Source organism: Phyllobates terribilis, unplaced genomic scaffold (assembly GCF_046119375.1).
Source record: "Phyllobates terribilis strain yellow unplaced genomic scaffold, ASM4611937v1 Scaffold_764__1_contigs__length_703092, whole genome shotgun sequence".
NCBI classification, from domain to species: domain Eukaryota; kingdom Metazoa; phylum Chordata; class Amphibia; order Anura; family Dendrobatidae; genus Phyllobates; species Phyllobates terribilis.
This window is the reverse complement of record NW_027363524.1, coordinates 192,501-202,680: the sequence shown is the minus strand read 5'-3', so window position 1 is coordinate 202,680 and position 10,180 is coordinate 192,501. Positions and strand designations below refer to the sequence as shown.

At 46.0% G+C, this 10,180-nt stretch overlaps 1 pseudogene; it reads left to right on the top strand.

Moving 5' to 3' along the window:
- The first annotated feature begins 9,494 nt into the window (after positions 1 to 9,494).
- LOC141239071 (18S ribosomal RNA) overlaps positions 9,495 to 10,180 on the top strand; it is a 1,868-nt pseudogene continuing 1,182 nt past the window's right edge.

The window sequence follows — 10,180 nt, the reverse complement described above, 5'->3', positions numbered from 1 at the left end:
TATCCGGGTGTGGAGGAGAGGACTCTCATCCAGACCCAGGTACCATTAAAAAAAAAAAGAATAAAATAAAAAATATATATATTCTCACCTTCTGACGGCCCGCGCTGCGTCCTGCCGGCTTCCCGCGCACTTCGCGGTTGAATGAAGGACCTTCGCTGACGTCAGAGTCATGTGACGGGTCACGTGACGCTGACGTCGGAAGGTCCTAAAGTCTTCACTGCCGGCATCCGGAACCGATGAAGCAGGACACCGGGGGCCATCAGAGTGTAAAGTATATATTTGTTTTTTATTTTTTGACATTCACACACTATATAAATCCATGCCGGTTGCATGGATTTATATAGTGTGAAGTTGACAAGCACTTTCCAAGTGATGCTAAAATCGCTTGGGAAGCACTTGTCAACCCGCATGCGGAAATGAAAGTGAAGACCTATTCATTTCCGCATGTCCCTGGCAGGAAACCACATGTACAATCCGCATGCTTTTTTTCCTGCCAGAAAGATGCAGAAACGCTCAGGAAAAAATCCTGAGCATTTCTGCATAGTGTGCACATAGCCTTAATATCGGACCTCAGTAGAGGTGTAGGAGAGTGCCCCCATTAATTACTGATATTTTGGAGGAAAATCACGTCATTATACAGTGATGAATAAAACGCTAAAAAAATGCACCAAAATTTGCAGCAGCGTTTTTGATGGTGAAATAGAATGGGGTTCTTTTTTAACAGAACTTTATGTACATGCATAAATAGAGACAGGACAGTGAAAAAAATCGCTGAAAAAACTCACAAAAAATGCATCAAAAAACGCAGCAAAACGTTTTTGACGCAGCTGATTTCCTGCCAGAGATTGTGTTTTGATGCAGTTTTCTGAAGCTGAAAAACACAACATGTGTGAACACAGCCAAAGTAAAACTTAACCGGTTCCCGACCGCCCACTGTAGATAAACGTCCGCGCTGCCTGGACTCTGTGCAGCGCCGACGTTTAAAAACGGTGGGTGGTCGCGCAGCGCTCAGGACCCCCAGGGTCCTGCAAGCACTGCGATTCCGGTGCAGAGCGTTAGCTCTGACAGGGAACATCATCAGGCCCTGATTAGATCAGGTCCCGGTGATGTTAACCCTTTGCTGTCTTCTATATGCTGCGATCTATAGTGATCGCGGCAAATAGGAGACAGCAGGAGGAGAGGGGGTCGTCTTACCTCCGAAGACCTCCGTTTCCTTTCAGGGCCTGGGGTTGCTATGGCAGCTGGAGGTCACATGACCGCCTCCAGCTCTGCCATATATGGTGTCCTGTCTGGCTCAGCCTGCAAGCTGAGCCAGAGAGGAGACTGACTGAAACAGTCAGTGAAGATCTCATGTAATGTAATACATGTCTATTACATTACATGAGATCAGTGATCAGAAAAATAAAAATTAATGTCCCATACAGGGACTAAGTAAAAATGTAAAAAAAAAGTAAAAAAAAAGTTTTAAAACTATTAAAAAAAAATCACAAAATAAATAAAAATAAATAAATAAAATATTAAACCAATAAATCCATATATTTTTACAAAACCAAAAAAAGTACACATATTTGGTATCGCCGCGTCCGAAACAACCCGAGCTATAAAACTGTCACACTAATTAACTCCTTCTGTGCATACCGTAATAAAAATAAATAAAAAAACGGAGCAAAAAAATATGCTTTTTCATCATATCGCCAAACAAAAAGTGGAAAAAAATGCGATCAAAAAGCAGAATAGAAATAAAAATGGTACCACTGAAAACGTCATAAAAAAAAGCCGCCATACAGCTCCATCAGACGAAAAATAAAAAAGTTATAGCGCTCAGAATAAAGCAATGCAAAAAAATTTTTTTTTTTCTATAAAATTGTTTTATTGTGTAAAAGTGCCAAAACATTAAAAAAAATACAGTAAGTGTAGTATCGCTGTAAACGTACTGACCCGAAGAATAACGCTGCCTGATCACTTTTACCACACGCAGAACGGCATAGAAAAAAACTCAAAAAACAATTCCTGAAGTGTTTGTTTTTGTTAATTTTACCTCCCAAAAAACAGAATAGAAAGCGATCAAAAAATGTCACGTACCCAAAAATGGTACCAATAAAAATGTCAACTCGTCCCGCAAAAAACAAGCCGTCACATGACTCTGTCGGCCGAAATCTGGAAAAATTATAGCTCTCAAAATATGGTGATGCAAAAACTAGATTTTGCAAAAAAAGCGTATTTTAGTGTGTGACAGCTGTCAGTCATAAAAACCCGATATAAATCTGGTATCTCTGTAATCGCACCGACCCGAAGAATAAAGTAATCTAATCAGTTATATCACACTAGGAACGGCGTAAAAAATAAATTAAACCAATTCTTCACCTGCTACTGATTTGTTTATTATGTCTCCCAAAGATCCCAGTAAGGCTCTGCTCATATTTATCCTGTGCTCTGCGCTGAGCACTTACACCAGAGTTTCCGTGTAAATCTCTGAAATACGTGATTCAGCCGGAACCCATGATGGAAGATTCCCTGTAATGAGGCAGATATAGGCACTGTGGACGCCGTCTAGCCTGGGATCCCACGGTGTCATTTGTTTTAGGCATGCATAAAAGTGCGGTTAGCCACAGTTTTGTGCACTTCTGAAAAAAAGGACACCGCTAAACAGAGGCCAGACGGAGTAGAGAGTAACTCTGCTGCCTCATTATAGTGAATGGATCCTGCAGGGGTTTCATCTGAATTACATCACTTGGAAATTTAGATGGAAACCCCGATGTAAGTGCTCAGCCTAGAGCGCCGGATAAATGTTACGTAAAATGTTCCCAATAAAAGCTTCAACTCAGTCCTCAAAAAAAGCTAGTCCCCACTCAGGTCCGTCATCTGTTAAAAATATAAGGGACTTCCAAGTTACTGGTAGCAGAAAGGCTCTGGAAAAGCAAAATGACCCTTGCCCCCCAAAAGAAATTCAGAAAATTTTGTGCTCCCAAATCCAAATGCCTATTCTACAATAATTTGTTCTCCAATTGTCAAATAGCACTCCGTACCCCCCAGATCTCACCGTATGGCTAAGTGGTACGATACAGCCACATATGGGGTATTGCCACTTTTAGAAGAAATTGTGTGACACATTTCGGCACCATTTTTACCCATTGCCCTGTGTGAAAATGTAAAATCTGAGGGTAAAACATTTTTTTGTGGTAAAAATATAATTATGCTTTTTTCACTGCCCAATGGTATAAATTTAAAAATTAAAAAATACTCACTACTTCCCTAGATGAATTCCTTGAGAGGTGTAGTTTACAAAATGGGGTCACTTGTGGGGGTTTCTGCTGTTTTGACATGTCAGCGACTCTTCAAATGTGACATGGTGTCTGCTGCCTATCCCAGCCAACATAGCGCTCCTTTCTCTTCCGAACCCTGCAGTACACCAAAGCAGTGGTTTTCCCCCACATATGGGGTATCGGCGTACTCAGGAGAAATTGTACAACAAATTTCATGGTGCAATTTATCCTGTTACCCTTATGATAATGCAAAATTAGGGAATGAAAAACATTTTTTATGGGAAAAATGTGAAAATTTTATTTTTACGGCTCAATATTATAAACTTCTGTGAAGCAGCTGGGGGTGCAAGGTGCTCACCACACATCTAGATAAGTTCCCTAAGGGGTCTAGTTTCCAAAATGGTGGCACTTGTGGGGGGTTTCCACTGTTTAGGCACATTAGGGGCTCCCCAAATGTGACATGGCGTCCGCTAATTATTCAAACAAATTTTACATTCAAAAAGTCAAATGGCGCTCCTTCCCTTTCAAACCCTGCCATGTGCCCAAACAGTAATTTGCCTCCACATATGGGGTATCGGCGTGTTCAGGAGAAATTGCACAACAAATTTCATGGTGCAACTTATCCTGTTACCCTTATGATAATACAAAATTAGGGAATGAAAAACATTTTTTGAGGGAAAAATGTGAAAATTTTATTTTTACGGCTCAATATTATAAACTTCTGTGAAGCAGCTGGGGGTGCAAGGTGCTCACCTCACATCTAGATAAGTTCCCTAAGGGGTCTAGTTTCCAAAATGGTGGCACTTGTGGGGGGTTTCCACTGTTTAGGCACATTAGGGGTTCCCCAAATGCGACATGGCGTCTGCTAATTATTCAAACAAATTTTACATTCAAAAAGTCAAATGGCGCTCCTTCCCTTTCAAACCCTACCATGCGCCCAAACAGTAATTTGCCTCCACATATGGGGTATCAGCGTGTTCAGGAGAAATTGCACAACAAATTTCATGGTGCAATTTATCCTATTACCCTTATGATAATGCAAAATTAAGGGATGAAAAACAGTTTTGTGGGAAAAATGTGAAAATTTTATTTTTACAGCTCAATATTATAAACTTCTGTGAAGCACCTTGGGGTTCAAGGTGCTCACCACACATCTAGATAAGTTCCCTAAGGGGTCTAGTTTCCAAAATGGTGTCACTTGTGGGGGTTTAGGTACATCAGGAGCTCTCCAAACGCAACATGGCGTCTGCTAATTATTCAGACAAATTTTACATTCAAAAAGTCTAATGGCGCTCCTTCCCTTCCGAACCCTGCAGTGCGCCCAAACAGTGATTTTCCCTCACATATGGGGTATCAGCACGCTCAAGAGAAATTGCACAAAAAAATTTGGGGTCCATTTTTTTCCTGTTACCCCTGTGAATATAAAAAAAATTGGGTCTAAAGTAACATTTTTGTGAAAAAAGTTAAATGTTAATTTTTTTCTTCCACATTCCAAAAATTCCTGTGAAGCATCTGAAGGGTTAATAAAGTTCTTGAATGTGGTTTTGAGCACCTTGAGGGGTGCAGTTTTTAGAATGTTGTTACTTTTGGGTATTTTCTGTCATAAAGACCCCTCAAAGTGACTTCAAATATGATGTGGTCCCTAAAATAATGTTTTTGTAAATTTTGTTGGAAAAATGAGAAATCGCTGGTCAACTTTTAACCCTTATAGCTCCCTAACAAAAAAAAATTTTGGTTCCAAAATTGTGCTGATGTAAAGTAGACATGTGGGAAATGTTATTTATTAACTATTTTGTGTGACATATCTCTCTGATTTAAGGGCATGAAAATTCAAAGTTTGAAAATTTCAAAATTTTCGCCAAATTTCCGATTTTTTCACAAATAAACACAAGTTATATCGAAGAAATTTTACCACTATCATGAAGTACAATATGTCATGAAAAAAACAATCTCAGAGTCAGGGGAATACATTGAAGCGTTCCAGAGTAATTACTTCATAAACTGGCAGTGGTCAGAATTGAAAAAATTGGCCTGGTCACGAAGGCAAAAACAGGCTCTGGTGCGAAGTGGTTAATAGTGCTGCGGTGTACAGAAACAGTTCCAGAATTTTGGGCTGAGGCCCTCCAGTCTTCCTCTATAGAGAGGGGAAATATGTGTGAAGGTACCCCAGGAGGGCTCCAAATGTGTGGGTAAAATATATATCCCTCGGGGGGGGAAATTGAAAAAAAGTTTAAAAAAATTTTTTTTGTGGACTTAGAAAATTTTCACACATGTGTCAGACTTCCAGAGAGGGGAGCATGTCAGTGCGCGCATCCGATTTCAGTTCCAGAGCGATTCATCCGATGAGTCCTTCATACTTAGTCGTTTTTGCAAAATTTTTGACTTTTTTGAAAATTTCACTTTTCTGTGAAAATCTCCGCTAAATGAGGTTATACTATGTTAGAGGCCATCCCAGGAGGGCTCCAAATGTGTGGGTAAAATATATATCCCACAGGGGGAAAATTGAAAAAAAGTCGAAAAAAAATTTTTTTTGGAGGACTTAGAAAATTTGCACACGTGTCAGATTTCCAGAGAGGGGAGCATGTCAGTGCGCGCATCTGATTTCAGTTCCAGAGCGATTCATCCGATGAGTCCTTCATACTTAGTCGTTTTTGGCAAAATTTCTGACTTTTTGAAAATTTCACCTTTTTGTGAAAACTTCCACAAAATGAGGTTATACTATGTTAGAAGGCATCCCAGGAGAGCTCCAAATGTGTGGGTAAAATATGTATCCCACAGGGGGAAAATTGAAAAAAAAGTTGTAAAAAATTTTTTTTGTGGACTTAGAAAATTTTCACACATGTGTCAGACTTCCAGAGAGGGGAGCATGTCAGTGCGCGCATCCGATTTCAGTTCCAGAGCGATTCATCCGATGAGTCCTTCATACTTAGTCGTTTTTGTCAAAATTTTTGACTTTTTGAAAATTTCACTTTTTTGTGAAAACTTCCACAAAATGAGGTTATACTATGTTAGAAGGCATCCCAGGAGAGCTCCAAATGTGTGGGTAAAATATATATCCCACAGGGGGAAAATTGAAAAAAAGTTGAAAAAAATTTTTTTTGTGGACTTAGAAAATTTTCACACATGTGTCAGACTTCCAGAGAGGGGAGCATGTGAGTAAGCGCATCCGATTTCAGTTCCAGAGCGATTCGCGCAATGAGTCCTTCATACTTAGTCGTTTTTGGCAAAATTTCTGACTTTTTGCAAATTTCACTTTTTTGTGAAAACTTCCACAAAATGAGGTTATACTATGTTAGAGGGCATCCCAGGAGGGCTCCAAATGTGTGGGTAAAATATATATCCCACGTGGGGAAAATTGAAAAAAAGTTGAAAAAATTTTTTTTTGTTGACTTAGAAAATTTTCACACATGTGTCAGACTTCCAGAGAGGCGAGCATGTAAGTAAGCGCATCCGATTTCAGTTCCAGAGCGATTCATCCGATGAGTCCTTCATACTTAGTAGTTTTTGCAAAATTTTGGACTTTTTTGAAAATTTCTCTTTTTTGTGAAAACTTCCACAAAATGAGGTTATACTATGTTAGAGGGCATCCCAGGAGAGCTCCAAATGTGTGGGTAAAATATATATCCCACAGGGGGAAAATTGAAAAAAAGTTGTAAAAAAAATTTTTTGTGGACTTAGAAAATTTTCACACATTTGTCAGACTTCCAGAGAGGGGAGCATGTCAGTGCGCGCATCCGATTTCAGTTGCAGAGCGATTCATCCGATGAGTCCTTCATACTTAGTCGTTTTTGTCAAAATTTCTGACTTTTTGAAAATTTCACAATTTTGTGAAAACTTCCACAAAATGAGGTTATAATATGTTAGAGGGCATCCCAGGAGAGCTCCAAATGTGTGGGTAAAATATATATCCCACAGGGGGAAAATTGAAAAAAAGTTGAAAAAAATTTTTTTGTGGACTTAGAAAATTTTTCAACTTGTGTCAGACTTCCAGAGAGGGGAAAATGTGAGTGAGCGCATCCGATTTCAGTTCCAGAGCGATTCGCCCGATGAGTCCTTCATACTTAGTCGTTTTCAGAAGTCACAATTTTGACTTCCAGGACCCGCAAAACGTTAGTAAATTGAGCCCGCTCCCCAGTTCCAAGCGTTTTGAGGTGTCCCTGGTTGCAGTAATGCAGCCTGCCCACTAGATGTCGCAAAAGAGACAAAAAGTGAAAAAGAACCAGAATGAGGAAATTCCAGGGAGCCGAATCCGCCTGACAGTTCCAGGCGATCGGGTACTTTTTGGAATGCGTCCCTAAAGTGGGTATAGGGTGACACTCCATACAAAGACCCAGTTTTGCACACCACCGGCAGAATATATGAGAGAGAGGTACCTCTCAGCCCCGACACATTTTGACTCATTTAAGCAGGTTTTCACCTCCGTAGGCCCGGGTACGCGTTTTGGCTATGAGTCCCTGTTCGGCTGGAGGTCTGCACCTTGGCTGAACCCAGGCTTCCGCAGCTGCGTGGGGGGACTTTTGCCGGTCGCCTATCCCAAGTCAGAGAGGTGTTCCTGGGTTGAAGTGAGCCTGGCCAGACCCCCCCCACGGGCCCTGGTTCTCCACATGGGGGCGCCGTCAAGGCTAAAATCTGGATTTTTAGGCCCGGGAGAGGCTCCATGAGGGCGGATGCTTTTGTGGCTTTGACCCCAGTTCCACATCCAGTACCCCCTCTGCAAGGGCGCCTGTACCCGAGTCTCGCTTCCAGGACTCTTGGGCACGTATTTCCCGACGACAGGGGTTAGCAGCCTCCGTACTTGGGCAAGTCCCTCCACGCACCCCTGCTCTTCCTCCGATCGATCTGGCGCAGCGCTCCCGGGTGGGGAGGTGGCGCCGCTCGCTCGGCCCGGGCTTTGGAGCTCGCGCTGGCTTAAGGTGAGCGGTCCCCTTCCTCCTCTACCCCCGGGCTTTCGACACCTATCTTTGGGCGCGCACGCCGGCCTCGCCTCCCGTCCGCGGAGGTGGCCGAGCCGTGGGGAGATTGGCCCGACCCGAGCGAAGGCAGCGGTCCGACGACCCGCACGGGCGAACGGCGTGGCGCCCACCCACCCAGGCGTGGGGGCCGTCGTCCGAATCGCTTCCTGTGCGGGGAAGCACACCGATCTTCTCCGAGGGCGGCCCTTTTCTTCCAGATGCGTAACCGGCCAGCGGAGGCCCGCGCCGCCCCTCGCGTCCGACAGGGCGGCCTCCGCGGCGGTGGCGACAGCGGCGGCGGTGGGTGGCGTCTCCGCGCCACTGCCGAGCTTCGCGATTTCCAGTCTTTTCCCGGGCCCCTACGTCAGTGGGGAGGACGACAGATGTGTGGAGGCAGGCGAAGGGGGTTCTCACCGTGTGGTGTGCCCCAGCCCGACCGTCACCTTTCCCCTTCGACCCTCATCCTCCCTGGCGGCTCGGCAGGGAGAAGGAGAGAGAGAGCGAGCGCGGAAACCCCAGAGCCAAGGGGTTAGATGGAGAACGGGAGAAGGAACGAGGGCCAAGAGGTAGGGAGTACGGTGAAAGGCCGACCTGGGGTTCCCCATGCGCTCCCGCCCCCGGGCGGGGAGCAGCCCTGGGAGGAAAAGCCGCTCGGGCATCCCTTTGAGGTTACGGGCGCGAGCGGGAAGAGGGACTACTCTGGAAGGCGACGCCGACACGGCCTGGCCGACGACCACCCACGCGACCTCCGCGTCGTCGGGTTAGTGCCGGAGCCGCGGCGGACCCTGACGGCCAGCCCCCCTCTCCCAATCCTCGTGCCTGTCCGCCGGTGGGTCGAGGACCCCCCGCGGCGGAGGCAGGTCTAAGCCAGACGGTGGCGCCACATAGGCCCACCCCCGCACGCCATCTCCCCGAGCGACCCTGTGTGTTGCCTTGGGTGCGGTTGGTGAGACGGGGGCGGCCGTGGCGTCCTCCGGAGGCCAGTCACCTCGCCCTCCCCGTGCAAGGGGTGTTTTCCAGACGCCTGCCGCTTCGGGACCACGCACCGCACAGCGAGCCGCTCCTCCCGCACATGTCCCCGGTGCTGCGAGGGCTCCGTTCCCCGCCCCCCCCAGGGAAGCCCCATGCCATCCCGCATCCTCTCCGGACGCCGCACGCCCTGCCTATACCCGTTCCGTCCGGGCGCCCTGCCGCCGCGGGGCTCTTCCGCCGCCCCCCCTCTCTTCCCGCAGGCCTCTCCTCTCCCGAACCTCGACGCGGTCCAGTCGTGTTGGGGGGCTACCTGGTTGATCCTGCCAGTAGCATATGCTTGTCTCAAAGATTAAGCCATGCACGTGTAAGTACACACGGACGGTACAGTGAAACTGCGAATGGCTCATTAAATCAGTTATGGTTCCTTTGATCGCTCCAAACCGTTGACTCGGACAACTGTGATAATTCTAGAGCTAATACGTGCAAACGAGCGCTGACCGCCAGGGATTCGTGCATTAATCAGATCAAAACCAATCCGGGGTCCCGGGCGCGGCGTCGGGACGGTCCTCCGCGGCCTCCCCCCTGCCGCGCTCTCCCCGTAAGCGTTGCGACTCTGGATAACCTCGGGCCGATCGCACGTCCCCGTGACCGCGACGATCCATTCGGGTGTCTGCCCTATCAACTTTCGATGGTACTTTCTGTGCCTACCATGGTGACCACGGGTAACGGAGAATCAGGGTTCAATTCCGGAGAGGGAGCCTGAGAAACGGCTACCACATCCAAGGAAGGCAGCAGGCGCGCAAATTACCCACTCCCGACCCGGTGAGGTAGTGACGAAAAATAACAATACAGGACTCTTTCGAGGCAATTGGAATGAGTACACTTTAAATCCTATAACGAGGATCTATTGGAGGGCAAGTCTTTTGCCAGCAGCCGCGGTAATTCCAGCTCCAGTAGCGTACACTAAAGCTGCTGCAGTTAAAAAGCTCGTAG